This window comes from Trachinotus anak, unplaced genomic scaffold, assembly GCF_046630095.1.
Source record: "Trachinotus anak isolate AG129_WGS33_773 ecotype Australia unplaced genomic scaffold, CSIRO_AGI_Tana_v1 ptg000009l, whole genome shotgun sequence".
Lineage (NCBI taxonomy): Eukaryota > Metazoa > Chordata > Actinopteri > Carangiformes > Carangidae > Trachinotus > Trachinotus anak.
In genome coordinates this window covers 20,196,912-20,213,639 of record NW_027273860.1, presented here as the reverse complement: position 1 = coordinate 20,213,639, position 16,728 = coordinate 20,196,912, and the positions used below count along the sequence as shown (strand labels likewise).

Genomic DNA, 16,728 nt, shown 5'->3' with positions numbered 1-16,728 from the left:
CTGCTTGTGCGCGATATAATCATGAGCAAATTCTTCAGCCTTGTTTCCGCCACTTGATGACAAGATTTGACAAATGTGGAGGCACAGCTGCACACAGAAGTGCTGCAGCTCTGTTTGGAAATATTTCTGCTGCGGCTGTTGCCAGCATCCCAGGATTAGGCCTAAGGAAGGCTGCATTACTCTGGAGATGGAACATCTGTGTTTCTGAAGGGCAATCCGCGAGATACCCACTGGTCTTGGAGGAGAGATGAGGTCCAGCGCTAGCCATTTCAAAAGGTTAGCCAATTTGCCTTAAACCAAATGGAGCCGATGGCCTCATGCTGCACTGTGTATTCACCAAACACTTTGGTGATTGGTGTGCAAACAAATTCCACTGACTGAAACAGAACAGCGCACAATAGGTACAAGAAGCCAGAAAATTCATGTAAATTAGCCTGAAACTTTACCTAATAGTGTTGTGAAGCACTGACTAAGATTGATGAGCAGCAATAAATTACTGTACATTAAAGCTTTGGGAAACCCTGATGGTAAAAGTCTCAAAAATCGACTCAAAGTATGAAGTTAACACAAAAGCTGGATGCAATACAACACTTAGAAAAAGTTGCCATTTACATTTCAAGAGTTGCCCACAATGAGGGTGCACAACAGCATGAAAACATCAGTTCAGTGAAAATGCCTTGATCTTAGTGGGACAACAAGTGCCCAACAGGAGAAAAGATGGATTGGGGACTCAGAGGGTCACCACTGTTTGTGTGTTTGCTTTTGGTGTTTGCTGAGAAGGCCTCTTTTTTTTTTTTTTTTTACGATGCCATCTGCGCCTCTGCAAGAAAGGGCTGCATTGTCTGTACATGCAAGCGCCTTGTGAATGATCACTGCGTTGAGGCGTTAATGACAATACCATTTGAACTTCCCACACTGCTTTTCTTTCATGGTTTAAAGTTCTACTTCGTGTGCCAAGGAAAACAAGAGCGTAATGGACATTTTTCTGGCTGAGCAATTATGTGAAACGAGACTTGCCCTCGTGTTTTGTTTGTGATGGTTTTTGTGGCGGAGCAAACATTGGCCAGCCTGAGTAAAGTGCAAAAGTTCAGTGTGCTGGACAGTGGATTGAACTGGATCTCGGCACACTGATATTTACATGCTGTATTCTGAGGAAGTCAGTTTTGACAATGACACTGCTCATGTTGAACAGACTATCATTGTCTGTGACTAATGGAAGCAAGAGTCACTGAACATTTGAGGGGGATGACATTGGATGTAGAACTATTTTAGCTCAGGGGCATCTCTCTGGTGAGTTTCAGGAATTTGCACCTCTGGAATTAAAGGTCCCATATTTTACACTTTGCCTGTGTTTGATTTCAAGTGTTGATATCAATAAAAAGATATATTTGTGGTTTAAAGTACCAAAAACATCTCAATGTAGTTTTACATCTCCTCTCTCAGGCTCCTCTCTGGAGCTCTAGTAACAACAGGTCAGTCAGCCAATCAGTCAGAGGCTCAGAGCCTCTCTTCTGATGGACTGCTTTGTTGTGACATCACAAGTTCCAGAAGTCCTGACGGCTGGTTTTAAGGCTCAGTTTCTGAATACAGGCTGTGTGCATTTCTCTGTTTCTCTTTGATACTTTCACAGTGTTAATATAGAACCTAGACCTGCTTTATAATCAGAAACAGATGGACATCTACATTTAGACTGTATGCTAAAGTAAAGTATATGCTCATTTGTTTTTTGTGATGACAAGACGAAGTACAATTTCCCACCTTACAATGCTTATAGGACTTGTAATCCATATTGATCACACGGTAATATAAATATATAATCTATATTGCATTTTCTGGCAGACAACCAATCAGCAGACCCTGTAATGAATAATAATTGTCATAGAGACTGATTTACAGTACACAACCCCTTATTCTAGAAAAAATAAACACTAAATAACTAGAAGAGGAAGAAATAAGTGAAGAGAGAAAACTTTGTGGTTCAGAGGTCAAGCACGTCTCATCAAACAGCTGACAACTCGCCATGTAAACTGTTCCATATTGCAAGTCATCTGCAGCTGCACACTCTCTGCCTGCGAGCAGTCTCAAGAACTCCAAATCTGCTGGCTCTGCATCCAGCCCCTCACACAATAACTGTCATTCCCACTGGTTAATCACATCAATTTGTGTTGCTGTGGCTGTGTAGTTGCTGTTGTTGTTGTTGTTTTGCTGTTTTCTGAGCATGCCCAGAGGAAGTGTTCTCCTGAGCAGCCTCGAACAGGGGTCCTTCTCTTTCTGGCTGATGCAGGCAGCTCATTAGCCGCCTCTCTCCTCATCTCTAAACAGCTTGGTTTGCATAACCAAATAGAAAGTGAAGGTGTTCTAGGCAGGAAAGGGATGATGGGATTTCGACTTACCTCCTGATTGGCATTTTCCTGCCAGGGCCTCTGCATTGTGGATGGGGAGAATAACAACTACCCCCCCCCCCCCGCAAAAATAATACATTTGTCTACAGTGCTAAGGCCCAGATTCAACTAAAACACATTCTCTGCTGCTCTTCCTGCTGTGGTTGCAGTTGCTGTATGAATCTTTTAACTGCATTTATACAGAGCTTCTGCTTTTGTTAGTAAAATCAGTTAGCAAGCAGAATTTGTCATTTACCAACATTATATACCAGTGTAGTTAGCAAAGTGTTACACTAATCCAGCACAGCTAATGAGAGGATGATGGTGCAAGTCAGAGATGATGCTAAAAGAAAATACAAAGGTGGCTAAGCTCTGACCTTCACCTGATTATTATAGAGAAAATAACCACTCCAGATGATGCTGCTTGGAATGAGGTACACTTTAAATTAACATGTATGACATGCTAAGAATTGTGTTACGGAACCTCTAAGGTGACTTTAGAAAGAAACAGGCAGAATTAAAGGACACATAGGTGACTGCTGATGCACCAAAACATTTCTTGACCAAATACCAAAATATGTCTCTTTTTAAAATCATTTGTATTTTTCAAAATATGAATTCACGTTGTATTTATATAAATATATATTTAGTTTTTATTTGTCTATGGTATTTATTTGTCTGGACATTTGAAAGCCTTCTTCACACTGACAAAATAACATGTTGGTGAGGAAATACTGAATCCTTCCTGTTTTTGTTTTTGTTTAGTTTTTTTTTTATTCATTTAATTCTTTAATCATTTTAGCACCACTGAGTGCTTTAGGGTTGTTCAACTGTTTCAACGGTTTTACACACCACAGCTTTTCTGTCTCAGTCTTGCTACCCTTTTGTGGAAAAAAAGTGACTAGCTGGTGAACATGGAGGAGCGTTTACCAGCTAAACTACCAGTTACAGAGGGAACAAATAATAGCCAAAAAGAGACTGAATTTTGGGATTGAAAGAATGAATGCATGTTGCTCTATGTCTATTGGATGTTAATGAGCATCTCTTTGTTTTATATTTTATTAGGCGATAATATGTAAATGTTGTGTTTACAACTTCTTCTATTTCTCCAAAGTGGAGGAAATATCAATTACTGCTGCTTTAAGAAGAGTAAGATATGATAAATTTATAAGCTCTCAGTGTCCTCAGTGGTAGCTAGTACCCTGCTGCTTAAATATATTTGAGGAAGACACTAAATCCTACCAGCATTTGACCATGACCTTTGACCTCACTGTGGAATGAAAAACAAAAAAAAACTTCTCTACATGGATCAGTTAAGTATCATATCGGTATCATTTACATACCTTTTAAAAGAAATAAAAATCAAAAAGCTCAGTTTTACTCTCATTTTTATTGTGTTGATTTCACACAACATTCTCAACATGTACGGTGGTAAAGTACAGTATGTTCCAGGTAAAACTGCTTTGAACTTTTGCGTCATATATTGATTCATCAGCTTCTTTACTTGTTTATTTAATGTCTTATTTTGATGTTGGTTGAGTTCATTTAAGCATTTACTTAGTTCCAAACTAAAATATAAAAAGTTCAACACATTTCAGAAACTGTGAGCACAAGTCCAATGTAAAGTAGCACCTTCAGGTCCTCCCCTGGACATGAGACATATGACCTGCAAAAATACACTTCTTGCTCATTGACAATTTCATGAAATGTCATGCAGATGTTGAGTGGCAGTAAATTAGCATGAGGCTCCATCAGAGGCAGAGAGAGAGCATGGTATGGCTTTCTGACAGAGGAAATGAGCTGAGAGGATCTCCCGGGCTGCGGCTGGCCTTTGGTTGGCAAACGTGAGGGAGATGGAATTCCAGGCCTGGAAAAAGTCATAACTCCAGAGCGAGTGTGAATGTATGGATCCTTTAGAGTCTTGGCAGGCCTTTCCAAAGTAAACCAGGTCACTGTGGCTGCTTTGTCCAATTTTCCGGGGATTTTCAAAGACCAACTTCCTGTGTAAATTATGTTCCATGTTAAAAAGGCTTTTTTTTCTACCCACAGTTAACATGAGAAGTGTTGATTTTACATGAAAGTCCTCTCTACCTGTGGAAGCATGAGTCCATTTCACACAGTTTTGATCGAAGTAAATATTTGGATTATAAAAAGGGGCTTCAGATTACATGCTGACCATTTTGCCACAAGCTCCCCCTCCTCCAACCAGGTCCTCATTAAAATCAACACATTTCATTATAAGGCTGCAGCTAATATAGTAACACATTTTTCTACAAATTTAGCACAATATTTTAGTATTAGTTTGAGTTGCTGTGAGACATAAAGGAATCAGAGAGTGAGAAAGTGAAGAAAATAAAAAACACTTTTGAAGTTAATCATGCAAGAAGGTTGTCAAAGATGTGTTGCAGCAAGACCCCAGGCGAGACCAGAAACATCTTTTAATCTGCACTGGGGACATGTAAACAGTCATTAAGACGGTGGGAACGCTATTCATGCCTTTCAGCTGCCTGATAGACGCGGGACGCCTTGCCAATGTCTACACAAGCAGAGCACCAACGCAAAAACCGTCGACACTTTCGAGAGAGAAAAAAAAAAAAAAATTGGGAGCTCATGTGAAGAACTTTGTGCGCACCTTCGCGATTGACACGCAAACACACAACACAACACACACATCTATTCAGGCTGTGTGCGAAGTGAAGGGATCCACTCAGGCTGATGATAATGTAGTTTTTCTTCCCTGGAGTTTCTATGGCAGATGTGCTAGCGCTGTAAAAGCGGAAGGGATGCATTGGGGGCTTGTTAATTAGCAGAGTGTTTTGAAAGGCCTCGCGTCCCGCCTTGGCTGGCAGGTTGGCAGCACCTGATTAGTAGGGAACAGCGAAGCGCTGAGACGACGCTCTAGTTCCCCAAAATAAAGAGGAAAATCTCACTCACTCTCTCAAACCCCCACACACACACACACTCACACACACACACTCAGGGGGCCCATATGCTGGCCTCATTTTTTCCTCGTCTTCACCTGACAAATTGCATTCACATTGTAAAAAGCGCAGACACTGAAGAGGGAATACATGTGTCTAAAGCTTCTCTTTGAACTGGAAATGCGAAGGAGATCATTAGACATACAACATTGTTTTCTGATGTGAAACGTGTTCCACGGAAAAGGCTGCAAATTACCTCACATGATGATGATATAAGCGCATGTAAAGTTTACAAAGTTTCAGAAGTTGTCAGTCTGGTGGAAGTGAAATATAGTTTGATGTTTGGGTTGTTTTTTGGCACCCGCTGACCTTCATTCCCACACTTCTTACACATACATTATTCCCGAATGCCTGTCCCTGCATAGGCCTATGAAACAGATATGTGCTTATCAGCAGACAGACAAACAGACAGGTTGTGTTCGTGGTGTTTATAGAAGTGGCTGAAACCTTCAATCTGTGAATGACAGCATTTCAACGAAGGCTGAAATTACAGCTCTGCGAGGATACACATTAACGTCTCTGTGGATCCACACAGAGAGAGGGAAGTCATGGGTAACTGTAGGGTACAGAGGCTCACAGGGAAGCCTACAGTGTCTGCACACCTCCCAAATAATGCATCATGCAGCACTGTGTGTCAGACAAGCTGATTGGTTGATCACATTTCCAGTCAGGAGGTGTATTTGAAAAGAAAAAAAAAAAAGCTATATTCTGATTCCTTAAAAGTATAAATGTGAGCTTTTTCTGAAGGATCCATAAATTCACACAGATTGTCTTGTTTTAGATAAAGTGAGAAAGAGAAAGAAATGTAGGAAAGAAAACTGTAAATGCACATATTTGATGTGTTGTGTTTGGAAGATGGTAACTACCGTGTGGTAGACTAGTAGTGGGGTCCTCATACAGACATTATGAGGTCCCTCAGGGGTCTATGATTTCAGCATATTTGTGTTTGCAAGCCATGTTGTTATCCGCTCGGCGCCCTCGGTGTCAGGACCACCATGGAAAGTCCTTCTCCCTGGGGAATAGCAGTGATCAGGCCTCAACCAGTGGAGCTCATTTCATGATTCCATCTCTTGAGGTCAAACAGGAGCAAATTAATTTAAGCGTTTGTGGATTTGTTTGTGGATTGTCTTGTAGTGGTTGATTCATTGAAATAAGTTACTCTTTATTTTGACTCTTTCACCCCACAGAGGAGTGAGGAGATTTCTGCTGGCACACTGATCTCTGACCTTTCTGATCAGGTGGTATCAGGAATGAAAGAAGAGTTAAACACAGAGAGAAAGTAGGCAATGACACACTGGGAACATACCTGCAGCTGTGACAGAAAGAGGTGGGTGTTTCTCTGTCAGGCCTGACATCCTGGACAGGAAGCATAATCTGGAATCACGGCCATCCGATTGCCACGCAGCCGTCCAGATGGGGAGCCCCAAATCTGGGGTGGTGCAGGTTACCAGGACCTCCCTTCCACTGGTCCCGAGTCCAGCTAATGGACATCTGTCACAGTCCCACAACAGCAGACCCAGCCACTGTCAGACCTGTAATGAAATATGTATGAAACAAGGATGTTTAGCACTGGGCCCTCTGCTGCTAATCAATGATTCGATCCAGGGCGCCCAACGCAGAATACATTTATTATACATTATCTTTTCATGCAGTCAATTTTATGCATTCTGATTCCACCTCCAGACATACGGCATTGAAATGAGGCAAAGCTGAGATTGTGTTTAAAATTTAAAGTGGTCCCATTGCCCCGAGCTACATGCCCTCCTCACTGTCGTGCACGCAGGATCGTTGGAAAGTGAGACATTTCTTCCCTCGCGCTGCTCTCCCCCTCCGAGCATCTGCTGTGTAACAACTGCACAGCCAGTCCCTCCTCAAAACAACAGCAAACGTATTTGTGGCACAAAGTCATGTCACTTTAGCTTCTCGTTTTTTCTTTCTAATTATGCTCAGGGAAAATAAGAAAAAAAAAAAAGAAAAAAAAAGGTGTCCTGCGTGCTGAGCCTGAGCTAAGTGACCTGAACAGGAGTTAGCAACAGCAGCCAAGGGCAAAGCTGGCTAATGTAAACCAAATCCTGTACCTGGGGAGCACAGCCTATTCAGGCTAATCCACTAGCCTGGAGGCTGCAGCTTTAATAGGGGCACTGTGGACCTAGTCATTGTCCTCTCTACTCAAGGTGCAACATGTTAGCTCCACTGAGCTCCAAAGGCCCCTCCTATCTGAATATTTATCTAAGGCATATGGGAGGGGGAGGCTGGAGGAGGGAGGCAAAAGGAAGTGGGATTTGTATCTGTCTGTTTTATTTCAGCATGCCAAAAAACTGATGATTTGCTATTTTTAAGACAACAACTCGTAGCCCGCAAAAAGAAACAAAAGTGCATTTCACATGCGAGGCTTGTAAAACAGCCCGAGACGCTTTGAGTCGAGGTTAGCACCGACAACAATGCAAAGAGAGGAATATAAATAGACCGAAGGGAACGAGGATCTAGTGGATTGTAGTAGGTTGTATTATCAAAACGCACCTTTCTCCGCAGGCCTGTCATTTGGCACCAGCCACCGAGGGAGCAATAGCAGCTGTCAGCAGCAGCCCTTTACATATCTATCCTCCCAATACATCTCATTGGATTCAATTCATTTTACCTCAGGCATTTTTGTCAGTCCTCCTTTCAGATTCTTCCATTATGTGTGTGTGTGTGTGTGTGTGTGTGTGTGTGTGTGTGTGTGTGTGTGTGTGTGTGTGTGTGTGTGTGTGCGTGGTGTGTGTGTTTTGGTGTGTATATGTGAGCTATGTGCACATACCTACAGTATGTTTGTAAGTTTTTATCTGGTCTTTGTGTGTTTGTATGCAGGTGTGTTTGTGTGTGTGTGTATGTTGTGTGTGTGTGTGTGTGTGTGTGTGCATGACTGCAAAGCAAAGAGTATTTACACACACGTTTACCCCCGCTGCCATGGGAGCCTGGAGTACGCCAGGGGCTGCAGGGGTTACACAGCAGGGGTGGAAGCCTGTGAAGGGCTGCCTCAGTAAACCCACTGATTATCTGTACCATTAATTCACACCTCCTTGACCTTGCCTCTCAATATATACTCCAGCTCTCATCTCAAGTGGCACAGTGGATGCAGCCAGACCCATGTATCCTAAACCAGAGCGGGTACAGGCCACAGAACCAATGCTCCAATGTTTTTTTTTTCCTGCCCACATCTCATTTTTAAGCTGCTGTCCTTGTTGACTCGGACACCAGAATCACTCTTTTCAATATTTATCAACTACATCCATTGACACTGATGACTTCAGTGTACCAACAGCAGCGCTTTTCCTGTGATTTTTACTGCTTCCATTTAATTTGGAAGCAGGAATTCTTGCAGAGGCAAGTGAAACAGACTTTTTTTTTGGGCGGGGGTAATCACTCTAAATGTAAATTAAGATTTGCTAAACGTAAGCGATGTTCCATTCTGTATCCTTTGTGAGATAGAAACTCCTCAGGATCTGTGTGTCCGCAGCTATGGCTGGAATATAGGGGTCATTTTCATAATTAACCCCTTATACTTTTTTTAAGAGAAGGGACGGTACAGGTGGGACATCAACTACTAATGTACTTTATTGCAGGTGAGTTATTTTTCTTATTACTTTATTTATTACTTGAGGGAAAATTATTGAAACTCCTCACACAGCAACACACGATTTCAGGTTGAAGAATTGAGGGAAGGGAAATTTAAATAAAGTGTGTATCTGCTGATTATTAGTGAGCACCGACTCCTGTCCCGACGGCTTACTTCTGTTGCTGCTGCTCATCAGCATCAGAGCCGTGTCACCCTTTGATGGCTCAGTTTTGGCGGGGTAGAGGTGTGGGAGTCGGGTACAGGCAGCATCAAGCTGGGTTCAGAGGTTAATTGTCAGTATTTTGGTTTGTTACTCCATGTGTAGCCTCCATCCACTTTGATTCCCCCCCCAGCTATTGACTGGCGTGGAAATGCTTTGCGCCGATCGCATTCGGTGCTCATTAACAGTCATAATGTGAGGGAGGCTGCCGTCATATCAACAATAGTATGTGCATCATTTAACTGCTGCCCCTCCTTCACTCCCTGCCATCCTGCAGCTCCCTGCCTCGCCGTGGTGGACAACAGGCAGGCAGGCAGGACGGCTGGCTGGCTGGTGGGCGGGCGGGCGAGGCCAGGAGCTCTCGGTGGGTGATGAAAATGCATTCTCCGGGCTTAATTGAAGGTAGAGCTGTCATGTTCCACACAGACAGCCACATGTAATTATTCCAGTCTACCAGGCTTCTGTTTGCCTGTCAGCTACCTGCCTGGGTTGCCTGCTGCTGCTGCTAGAGGGTGTATAGAAACAGAGAGCAGGAAGAGAGAGGGAGGGGTTGATGGGGGGGTGGGGGGTAGTGGGGGAGAGAAAGGAAAAAAAGTGTGTGTCTGTGTGTGCTCGGCCTGGCTGGGGAGTTTCACTGGAGGGATGCATAAAAAGCAGTGATCTTCCAATTTGTCTCTGCTGCTCGTCCTTTCTCTCTCCCTCTATCTTTAACTCTCTTTCTACCTACTTTTCTCTTGTGCCGCCACCCTCCAGTCAATCTTCTCTCTCTGTTTCTGTCTCCACATTTCCTCCTTCAGGAAGAGACAGAGAAAAGAAGAAGAAGAAGAGAAAAAAAATCCAGAAAAGCAGAGGAAGAGTGAGCGACAGTAAATGTGGGCCCTCCACAGATAGCCCAGGCCGCTAAACATAGCCTGCTTGGTTCAACATCGACTTCAATTTGGGGAACCTCAGAGTATTTTGTTCCTCCATGTGGCAATTAGGATGTCAAATCAAACTGGGGAAGGCAAACAGCACAGCAAGCCTCCTCGCTGCTATTTCCAGACACCACATCTATGTCTCAAGCACACACACACACACACGCACATCTTTCTCTCTCACAGCCATCCAGATCTCCTAAGGATTACACAAACTCTGTAGCTGCTCAGAAAGAACTTCTTTCTCCCTCACTGGACACACACATTACACACACACACACACACACACACACACACACACACACACACACACACACACACAGTGTTATGGAAATGATCACATCCCTCAACAATGCTGAGCTCCTGACCCAGCAGTCCGAGGAGCCATAAATCGGGGTGTTTCAGCCAAGGCCTGACCCTTGACCCCTCCAACACCAGGCCTGTCCTTACTGTCAGTCAGGCCTTTATCTCCCTCTGACCTTTAAACATTACCCAGACAACAATGGGGGAAAGCCAGAGCCCTCATCCCCAATCACACGCCTTTTTTTTCATTCATTCACACCATGACATCAGTGCGTGCTCTCGGCTCCGGGACAAATCGCAGTAAACTGTGGTGCCAGAAACACTCAGACACAGATCAGGGTTTTCACTGTGCCTCTAATGTCAGAATCCAGTTGATCACAGAGCTTTGGTTGGTGATAAATTGTCTGACACTGCTGTTTTCAGATATGGAGTCCTTCAGGGACCCGTCCATGGCAGATTTTCTTCTCTATTTATATGCTACTGTTGGACCTTTTGATTCATTTCACCCCGCCCACCCACCCCCCACACCTTGATGCCGATGATGTAGCTGTACCTGTATAAATGTTGTGATCTTGAAGCACTGCCTAGACTCTCAATTTAAATGGAGGATAAATGAACGACACAATATGTGACAACTCTGTCATTTGATTGGACATAGCTTGGATTTAAAAACCTTCAAGACACACGCTTGTTTTCTTGCGTCTCTTCTGCTTTCTTTGTTGATTTTGAGTTTTGTTTTCTAAATTTTATCTTTGGTCTTACGTCTGCTTAGAAGAGTGCTATATATCTGTAGTTCTGAAAGTGGGTTCCGGGGAACACTAGGGGTCCTTGAGGGGGTTCCTGGGGGTCTCCAGCAATAAGGGGAATAATTCAAGTATAATTCCATCCATAACTAACATAAAGACAGAATGTAAGAGTAGTTTTGTCATGTGTTTCTGTGATAAAACATCTAAAAGCAAAAATCTTACCAGATGGGGGTCCGTGGTCTATTTTGTGTCAGTTTAGGGTCCCTGAGAAGAACAACTGGCCTGCAGTAAGAAAAGAGGGAAGACTCCAGTGCAACACAATCTCAACTGTCTTTACTGCCGCCCACAGTCTTTGGGCAGGTCCAGAAATCCAGATTTATATACAGTATCTGAATTTTAATTAGCTTTCAGTGGGATTTTTTTTGCCACAATAATGAGGTTTGATTTTGTTTCCAACTAGTTTCATGTTTTGTAGAGCAGTGGTTCTCAAAGTGGGGTCTGGGGACCCCCATGGGTCCTTGTGGAGGTTCCTTGGGGTCCTCAGCAAAAAGAGGAATAATCTATTTTCACTATAATTCCATCCATAAGTAACACGATGAAAGAATGTATGACTGTTTTGGTCATGGGTTTCAAACACGCTCTGAAATAAAACATCTGAAAACCTAAATTTTATCAGATGGGGTCCATGTTCTAATTTGAGTCACTTTAGGGGCCTTGATGTGAAAAAGTCTGAGAACCACTGTTATATAAATACATTTTTATGTACAGGTAATAGTTAATGCTGTTTTTCTAAAAAGTGTGAACAGTCTAGCTTCCACACTAATTGGACTGACAACCACCTAAATGCAATAAATGTATAAGATTCCCCGACTCACCAACACAGTTTGTCAGATTTAATCAAATTCTCTGATGTCTCCTGTCTGGTGTACACCTCCCTAAATTCCATACTGTTCCAGAAATTCCATGATCAGTTGGAAAACTGTGAACAAGCTAAATATTTAAGCCCTGGAGCTTCTGTCAATTCAGCTCTGCACAGAACAAGAGACACGCTCCTCTGGTTCACAGAGGTTTTCAAAAGCACAACCACATGAAGGCACTTGCCGCTTTATTCCACTGACTGTTTTCTTTTCATTTTCCCTTTTACCATCAAGAGCTGTAAATTATAATTGCTCTGATCTCATTCAAACACATTTAATGACAGACCAATAGGGTAAATGACAGCTTCTGAAAACACTTTGTGAATCAGTAACCGTAACCTCAATCTGGGTGTTTGTATTCATGCACGTATCCTGCGCGTGCATGTGATTGCATGAATGTGTTGGTCCTGTGCCAGCGTCGGGCAGTGTGCGTTAAACAAGATAAGAGTTTTCCAAGAAGCTCACTAAATGGAACATGGACCCCGCTGTTTGTCTGCAGACAAGGCTGTCCAGTCGCTGGAGACGCTCAGGAATTTGGGGCTGAGCAGGGCAGGACCACTGGGGGACATGGGACTCACTCTGGGTCACTGCTTCTGAGGTCACCCCCCACCCAATTCCTCCCCTTTGTGTCCCCATTCAACCAACAATATGCCATGAGTAACAATATTCCTCTACACCGCAAACAAATCCACCCGTCCAGCTTAACAAATCATTTAATCTGGTATAGAGCAGTTAAATCTTATTTAATCTCAAAAGAAGAAAAAAAAATCTGAAATGAGATCAATTCATTTGTCTTCAATGCAAATCTTCTTTTAGGAGTCGTAAATAGCATCATAATTCTTCTTGAAATAAAACCATGGTGGTAGAATCATCAGCTGAGGTGAAACTTTTTAAAATAAGAGTAAGGTCCCAAAATTTGTTGGATAAATCAGATGCACATTAAGATCCACAGAATCATGGTTCTCTCAAGTTCAGAGTTTCAGTTTTGGAGGTTTGGCCCATCAGTTAGTGATGAAAACATAAATGATCCCTGTCTTATTCATTGGCTGGTGCTTCATCGCTCTTGTGCACATAATGTCGAGTGATAAATAAGCTATTTATACGATGTAAATCACATGGCCTAATAATTCACTAGATTGAAAAAAAAATATTATGAGGTGGCAACACCCCACAAAAATGGCAGCAGGTGTTTCTTGGCACTTCCTGGAGGATTGTGAGAAAACTGAAGGCAGCCCCGCACCCTCACAACAAAATGCCACTCTTACTCCCACCTCACAGCAGGGACTGGTACTGTTACCTGAATTAAACAATGACAATCAGGGGGTCGAGTATTTGTCCAGGGCTAAAGAGAACCCAGTACAGTGCTTCAGTCAACTGAAGTGCTACAGTCCTTATAGCAGCTTGCTTGTCTGTCAAATAAATGTAGTGGAGTACAATATTTCCCTCTAAAATGTGGTGGAGTGGAAGTATAAAGTAGCATTAAATGGAAATACTCAAGTAAGGTACCTCAAAACTGTACTTAAGTACTTAATTAGTTTCCATTACTGCTAATACAATTACATCAGCACACATTGATTTTAATATTGTTCAGTGACTCAAGCAGATAAAACTCCTGAGACTATTAAAATTAAAATTGATGTATCTCTACACCATTGCCTACAATAACGTTAAACAGAAGCAAACATTATCCGTATTCATCCGTAGATACATGACAGAATCTAATTCATTAACTCTGAAGGTAAGAAAGTGAAATGTAGCTAGGTAACAAGCTAGATAGTTAGGTACTGCTATTTACCTTCAAGTGTCAAAAGCTAACATCAAGGTTAAATGGTATGGTCCACTCTAGGGGTGTCTGAAAATGTGTCACAATATACATTTATGGGAAATATGTTGATATGATATTTACAATTACAGGTAAGGAGGATGTTGTTTTTACCTCTTTTGGGGGGCTCCAAGTCTGAATCACAGGTATAAGACACCCTCAATCTGGCCCCATAATCTGAATCCTGGAATGTACCATCTGCTCAGGTGAGCACAGGGGTGAATTGAAAATGGCAAGTATCCAAAAGCTACACAGCAGAAATAACACAAATACTCAAGTCACCTATTTGGCATTGTTAGCATCTAAAGTTAGGTGTACACACACACACACACACACACACACACACACACACACACACACACACACACACACACTGGCTTATACATGAGCCCCATAACTTCTTGTTATGTCTTGGCAGTGCCCACACACTGCATCCAGGATGTAATAAGGCACACCTGTGTTCAGTATCCCCTAAACAAGAACAAGGCACACCTGTCTTCATATCACTAACATAGATCATTCCCTGAAACAAGGCCACATGAAGAAATTAATTATTTTTTATTTGTTAATAATTAAACAGCAAAATATCACTGGCCTAAAATTAATGAGTCAGCAACTTTTCACATTTTCACATAAAATGTATTATCTGTTGAATTGTCATTTTTTATACACTATTATAGCTGAAGAAAAACACATTCATCTGCTGTGCATTGTCTTTGATTGCACATCACTCTCCCTTCTTGTGGAAACAACATATGACAAATCTCACAGAAAAACAAACTGAAATTAGTTCATTAAAAATCAATTCATCTAAATTTGATCAATTGCCATCAGAAAATCACAGTTTTTTTCTTGAAGATCAATCACCTTTACTTAAGAGATATTGTAAGTTTTTGTTTTTTAGCAGTATGGAGATAACGTTAGCAGCCAGACGTCAATCAGCACAATGTGCACTGTACGAACCAGTCGTCTGTGGAGTTTGGTGTCTGCTGTTTTCCTTCTAGAATGTGGGACTTGATTTTTGACTGAGTTGATTTGTCTCAAGTTTCTCTTCCTTGAATGGATTTGAATTGTGGTTAGGGTTATAGGTTACACATAAGGTTACACATAAACAACTGTAGGCGGCTCTTGCCTTCTCTGTTCATGAAGTCTTCTGGCTACGGGGTGGCTTCTGTTGGAGGATGTTTGCCGCTGCTGATCAGCCTCCTCCCAATGTGATGACAAGCTTCAGAGAAACCTTCACACAGCTGGAAGCTCAGGGGGCCCCAGACTTCAGAAGCGTGCGCCCGGCCCCTCAACACAAACCACGCCGATGTACAGTTTTGTCTCTGTGCTCCTTTCCCTCCCATTCCCTCCCTCTTCCCCTCCTTATCTGCCTTTTCCCCTCCCTTCTCACTGTTTTTTCTCCCCACTCCACTTTGACACGCCCTCTCTCTAAAAGTCTTTAGTAGCTCATTTGATGTCTGTTCTTAACAGCAGAGCAAACACAGCTCATTTATTGAATTGAAAACAAGAGCAGAAATTTGGTTTCTGCAATGAACTCTTTATTAGCTATGACTTCATCCAATGTGTTCAACTATGTGTATTATGGATCACATGTAGGTGGCCTGAAATATCTCCACAGCCTTGCTGATGTTCATATTTGTCCTTCTTTGTCTCTCCCTCTGTGGGTTTGTTTCCTGCCTCCTATATGTGCAAATGGTCTGCTTGAGTGTTGCTTCGAGTGTTTGTGTATCCTCTTTCCAGATCTCCATGCTAGAGTGGAGGTATCTCTGTACATCATTTTTTCCCATATACATTTTTTAGGGGGAGTTTTTCCTTGTCTGATTCCAGGGTCTAAGAACAGAGGGTGTTGTATAGGCCTATGATACAGATTCTGAAACCTCTTGAGGCAAAATTGTGATATTGGGCTATATAAATAAATCTGACCTGACCTGATTGTTGGATGGATTGCAGAGAAGACACAGACCTGTATGTTCCCTGAATTGTGTCATTAAGTTCAAATCTGCAAACCATCTGAACTAAGATGGCAAACACTGTAAACATGCTTTGCATGTTAACATTGTCATTGTGAGTCTGTTAGCATGCTGACATTAGCCTTTAGCTCAAAACACTGCAGTGTCTAAGTGCAGCTGTTAGCATTTAGCAGTAATCTCAACATACACAGCAATGTAATGCTCTCTAGTACAACTCTTGTGTATTGGATGGCATTAAGCCCCTTTTCCACTGGTAAAAAACACGCTAACATCGGGCTTTCGTCGGCAGTGGAAAAGGGTTCAATTGGCATTCACACCCGGGTAAAATGACTCTGCAGTAGACACAGGTATTTATCAACTCTGATCAGCTCTGATCAGCATTGATTTAAACCTCAAAACCCAGGTGCACCCACTAATTTTCATCTCTTTTCCTGCTGTAACGTCTTTCTGAGCACACAGACACAGGCTTGTCACCTGTCCTGGTCAGTGCTGTTACACCAGAAACTCAGAGATACAAAAGAGAGCTCCTTCTGTGTGTGTGCTCTAAGTGCATGTGATGACATCACTCCTTGCAGTTGTGTGTGTCCACAGTCTGAACAGAAAGACAAACCCGACTGGCAGTGGATAAAGGGTCAATCGGTTAGCGTTATAGGATGAGGGTTAAAAAAAACGCTTATACCTGCTAATTTTGGTGGTAAAGGGATATTAGATAATATAAGGTTCTTATTATTTAATCCATACTGTAACTGATGTTGGCGAGTGTTGATTAAAGTAACTGATGAAACTCACAAAGACAGTCTGACTCACAAAGACACTGCCCCCAGTTCAGCTTTTTTGCCCACATTCAGAACTTAAAAAGTTACACATATGATG

At 42.3% G+C, this 16,728-nt stretch overlaps 1 long non-coding RNA gene across 3 annotated transcripts; it reads right to left on the bottom strand.

Annotated features, from left to right (window-relative positions):
* Positions 1-3,742: 3,742 nt before the first annotated feature.
* Positions 3,743-15,208, bottom strand: LOC139625589 (uncharacterized). 3 transcript variants are annotated; one of them, XR_011691935.1, is made up of 4 exons: positions 13,994-14,034; positions 9,905-9,968; positions 6,669-6,894; positions 3,743-4,381 (listed from the first exon to the last, which is right to left on the bottom strand). It is a non-coding gene; the product is annotated as an uncharacterized lncRNA (long non-coding RNA). The 3 variants fall into 3 exon arrangements; XR_011691934.1 differs by lacking the exons at positions 9,905-9,968; positions 13,994-14,034 and adding an exon at positions 15,012-15,208 and having other exon boundaries at positions 3,744-4,381; XR_011691933.1 differs by lacking the exon at positions 9,905-9,968 and having other exon boundaries at positions 3,744-4,381; positions 13,994-14,130.
* Between the last annotated feature and the right edge of the window lie 1,520 nt (positions 15,209-16,728).